Source organism: Balaenoptera ricei, chromosome 14 (assembly GCF_028023285.1).
Source record: "Balaenoptera ricei isolate mBalRic1 chromosome 14, mBalRic1.hap2, whole genome shotgun sequence".
NCBI classification, from domain to species: Eukaryota; Metazoa; Chordata; class Mammalia; order Artiodactyla; family Balaenopteridae; genus Balaenoptera; species Balaenoptera ricei.
The window spans coordinates 29,362,172-29,367,297 of NC_082652.1; positions in this window are offsets into that span (position 1 = coordinate 29,362,172).

The window sequence follows — 5,126 nt, forward strand, 5'->3', positions numbered from 1 at the left end:
CCAGCCGCTCCGCAGGCCATAGGGGGTCGCCGGTCGGCCTGTCGGAGGTTGGGGCAGTCGGGGACACCACCACGCTGGCAGCGTGGCCTCGGCTGTGGAAAGGCGGATGTGGCCCCAGGATTCGGGGGACCGTGGGGCGGGATGCGCGCAGGCCCCCTAGGGCCGCGCCAGCCGCTGCCTTTGGGGCGAGGACCAGCCCTCAGGGCCGACCCGCCAGGCTGTCTCGCGGTCGGGACAGGGGGTAGAGGGGGTGAAGGACCCCGGGGACTTCACAATCCTTTAGCTACAGGGACGGGACTTTATCAGAGTAAGGAAGGCGAGAGAAACACCGAGCCAGGGCGAGAGGGTAACCCAGCTCCTGCTTGCATAGCCCTCGGGATGGGAAGATGCAATAGCGCCTGTTCAGACCCCAGAAGGGGCGGGGCTGTCAGGGATTCCATAGCTCTTAATTGCGAACTTGGAGCGGACTCTCTTGAACGGGTTAAGGAGTGGGGTGGTCTCCCAACCCCGGCGCTTTAAAAGGGGTAAACCGGGATGAACGTGTCCAGCGCCGCCCTGTACGCAGGGTGACTGGCCCTCGCCTTGTCAGCCTGCTGCCCGTGCTGCTGCGAGGAGCCGTTTTCCAAAGAGCTGTGACCTGACCTCTGCCTCGGTCCCGGGACTCACTTGACCAGCACAGCAGGCCCTTCTGCCCGCGCTCCGCCTCCCTTTAGTCACAGAGACAAACACATGTCTTGCCCTGAGGGTCACTGGTGTCACGAGATGAGTGTGGAGCCAAAAGCAATTTCTTTCCAGAGTCCTGGACTTCACAGGGCCTGCGGAAACCCCAGCCCCAGGCAAGGGGGTTCCTGCCCAGAGACCCGGGGCTGGACTGGGCCTTAGCTGCCCCTCCCCCGACCCCCTGCCGTGGCCTGAATGTTTGTGTCCACCCCACAATCACATATTGAAACCCTAATGCCCAGGGTGACAGCACTGGAAGGTGAGCTTTGGGAGGTGCTTAGATTGTGAGGCCGGAGCCCCCATGGATGGGATTAATGTCCTTACAAAAGAGGCTCCAGAGAGCTCCCTCACCCCTTCTGCCACATGAGGACACAGGGAGAGGATGGCCAGCCATGAACCAGGAGGAGGCGTCACTAGAACCCGGCTCTGCTGGCCCCTGATCTGGGACTTCCAGCCTCCAGAACCGTGGGCAGTAAATCTCGGCCATTCATAATAAGCCACCCTGTGTAGAGCATTCTGTTAGAGCAGCCCCACCAGACTAGACACGCAGTTTGACAAATGAAAAAGTGGGTCCAGTCAATTCAACTCCCCTCTTTAAAAACTTTTTATTTTAAAAACTTTCAAATATAAAGACATATAGGGACTTTCCTGGTGGCGCAGTGGTTAAGAATCCACCTGCCAATGCAGGGAACACGGGTTTGATCCCTGGTCCGGGAAGATCCCACATGCCGTGGAGGAACTAAGCCCATGCGCCACAACTACTGAGCCTGTGCTCTAGGGCCCACGTGCCACAACTACTGAGCCCATGTGTCACAACTACTGAAGCCCGAGTGCCTAGAGCCTGTGCTCCGCAACAAGAGAAGCCACCGCGATGAGAAGCCCGTGCACCACAACCAAGAGTAGCCCCCGCTCACTGCAACTAGAGAAAGCCCGCGAGCAGGAACGAAGACCCAACACAGCTAAAAATAAATAAATAAAAATAAATAAATTTTTAAAAAACCTTTAAAAAAAAAAAAAGGCATATAGAAAGAACATGCCATGAGCATCCTTATACCAAGTGCCTGGATTCAATCACCGTTAACATTTTGACATATTTGCTTGTTTTTTTTAATCTGTTATTTTTATTTGAACCCCTTCACATCAAATCCTTCAACCTGCATCTCTGAAGAAACCAGAAGGTTGTCACACACACCATAGTGATGTCACGTCTCCTAATGAAATAAAAGTGACTGCTAGTCACACCTGACACTTGGTCTACAGTCGAGCTCTTCAACCCCAGTATGACACTTATAGTGAAAGATTGAAGTAGTCAACACTCAGCAAACTGAACACACAGGAATGATGTGATTTATTGTATGTAAGCTACACCTCAGCACAAAATAATGTAAAAATATAAAATACATAAATAATGCTGCAAAAAAGAACAGTAAGACCAGTAGGCATCATATTCTAAAAATAATTTTAAAATATTTTTAATTGTGGTAAAACACATAACACAGAATTGACCATCTTAACCATTTTAAGTGTGCAGTTCAGTACTGTTCAGTATATTTACACTCGTGCCACAGATCCGCAGAACCTTTGCATCTTGCAAAATGGAATCTCCATACACTTTTTTTAATTAAAAAAATTTATTGAGGTAGAGTTGATCCATACCCTTTAAACAATAACCCTCATTACCCACTCCATGCAGCCCCTGGTCCCCCACCGTCTACTCCTGTCTCCATGAACTTGACTGCTCGTGTCCCTCACACAAGTGGGTGCCACAGTGTTTGTCCTCTTGTGTCTGGCTGGATTCACTGAGCAGAAGGTTCATCCACGTGGTAGCAGTGGTCAGGATTTCCTTCCTTTTTAAGGCTGAATAATACCCCACTGTGTGGATGGACCACATTCCATTTATTCATCAGCCATCGATGGACACTTGGGTAGCTTCCCTCTCCTGGCCACTGTGAATAGTGCCACTGTGAACACCAGTGTACAGATATGGCATCATGTTTTTTTAAAAATAGAAAACCAGGGTGGCCCAGACCTTTTCCTTCCTTTTCTGCACTGGCCTTACTGCCAACCAGAAATCTGTCAGAGCCAGTGCAGGACCAGGACACCCATGCCAGCATCGAGCCATGGCAGTGACCAGGGTGAGCAGAAGCTCAGGCTTTTCTCGAAGCTGAGAGACAGCAAAAGGCATCCGTGTGCCCAGGGACGAGACTCTGGACAGCTGGGAGTGGCGGCTCCAACCCTCTTGCCCCACATGTCCACTCTGGCCCCATTTGGCTCCACATGTGGCCTCCCTGCCAAGGTCGTGGAGGGGGGACCTGCCACCAGCTGCCTGGTGGCAGTAAACAGCTCTTCCTCCGGCCACCGACCTGGTCGCCTGGGCGTCTGGCTGCTGCTCTGCCTGCTGTCCTGCCCACCGCCGCCCCCCGCCCCGTCCTTGGACCCCCGTCTCACAGCCTAGGCTTTGCATGAATACTCTCCAGCCAAGGCTGTCAACGGGCAGACTGGTGACACCACTGTGGACGCACCGAGGTTTGCGAGCTCATACACAACATGGAGCTCTGGAGAGGACCAGACTGTGGCAGCATCACCATCCGCGAGGTCTGTTTAGAGTCTGTGGGAGTGGTCACGTGCCTTTCCGCGTGCCCAGCACATGCCCATGGCGGGGACGGCTTGTGGGGCCCTGCCGACACGTCACAAATCCGTGCGTGACCGCAGAGCCCGCTCAAGTGCACTGCAGGGGGTTAGGCGGGAGCTGCCACCAGAAACGCACGATTTCCCCAGATTCGCACAGCAAAGTGGGGCTGCAAGTGCCCTGCAGCCACGGCCCGGGGACGGCTCCCGTCTCTCGCGTCCTCCCACTGCCTTGGGATAAGATCCTGCGGTTAGATGCTCTGCACCTGTGGTGCTCAAGCTTCGCAGAGCTGTGGTCCTGCACAGAGAGAAGCTGCTTCCCTACTTGGCTGTATTGTTTTCATTGATTCTAGAACACGAGGTGTGAAGAGAATAACGTCCTACATGTGGTCGTACAATCCACCAGCTAGGACAGCTGGCGGTGTCCCAACAGAGGGAGCTTGGGCTGGCTGGTCAGGCGGAGCACAGGGGCCGCCAGATGGAGCCTGACGTCTAGAGGCCGCACTGGCTTGGTGGGGGGGGATGGATGCTGGTGCCCAGAAGCGAACCAGAGCCACCTCACCTGGAGGCGGGGGCAGGACGAGACAGGGATCTGAGTCCTGACACCACCACATGGAAGCCTCCTTGGTTATTCACGGACCCACAGGTGAAAGCCAGAGCCGAGACGGAAGCTGAAGGGTCCCAGCGTGGGGGGTGGTCTCTGGAGGACGGTGTGCCTTCAATGGGGGTCAACAAGAGGCCGGACACTGGTCGGGGTGCAGGGGAGACTCGAGGCCCCGAGGGGTGGCAGGGGCACCAAGTGGCCGCTGAGGCTCCCCACCTGCATGCAGCCTGCGGTCCTCGTGTGGGTATCAAAGGTGGGTCCTCATGCACGGCAGGCATGAGACCCCCTAGTCCCAAAGGAGACCCCAGTCCTCACGTGTCTGAGCCCTTTACCTGTGCGCCTCTCGGGACATCACCTGGCACCCCATTCAGATCAGATCAGAAAACTTCCTAAAGACAGTGAATGTATCAATCAGTAACCCAAGGGGAGGTGGAGGTGAGGCCTCTGGGGATTGGCTTGGGGAGGGAATTACCCCCTGGGAGGCCCCCTGGGCTCCACCAGGTGTGTGAGCGGGCCCAGTGCACCTGCCCTGTGAGCAGCAGGTGGCACAGGGGAGTCAGCGTGATGGGCTCTGAGGCCCCGCAGTGTCCGCAGAGGGGAGCAGGGCCGGTGGGCTTGCCGAGGGCTCTCCAGGGTGTGGTTTGGTGAAAGTGCCTGGGTCATTGCACAGGCCAAGCCCTGGAGTTTAGGTGCCAGAGACAGCAGGTGCTGGGGCCGCTCTAAATACTCTTTAATTATTGTTGACAGCAAATTAGGAACATGAGGGAGAAAGCTAAGTGTGGGCTGGAATTTCCTCTGTCCTAAGACTGACTTTCTCGATTTTTAAACTTCAGAAAAGACCTGTGGCCAGCCAGTGAATATCGTCATTAGAATTATTCTTATATGTAATTCCTCCTCCTAAAGATGAAAAAAATAAGGCCCAGAAAATATTTTTCTTTGTTAAACTGATCACAAAAATGATAGCATTTTAGAGGTTTGGTTTTCTTCAATCTGACCCACGTCTCGGATTTTAAATACTGATGTGATAATTACTGAAGCCGTTTTCATCACCCGCAGCAGGCAGATAGCAAGCATGTCACCTCTGGGCTGTCATATGCAAACCTCCCTAAAGAGCCTGTGGATTTTTGGGGTCGTTTGGGGAAACAGGAGACACACTTGTGGAGGGAAACAAGCA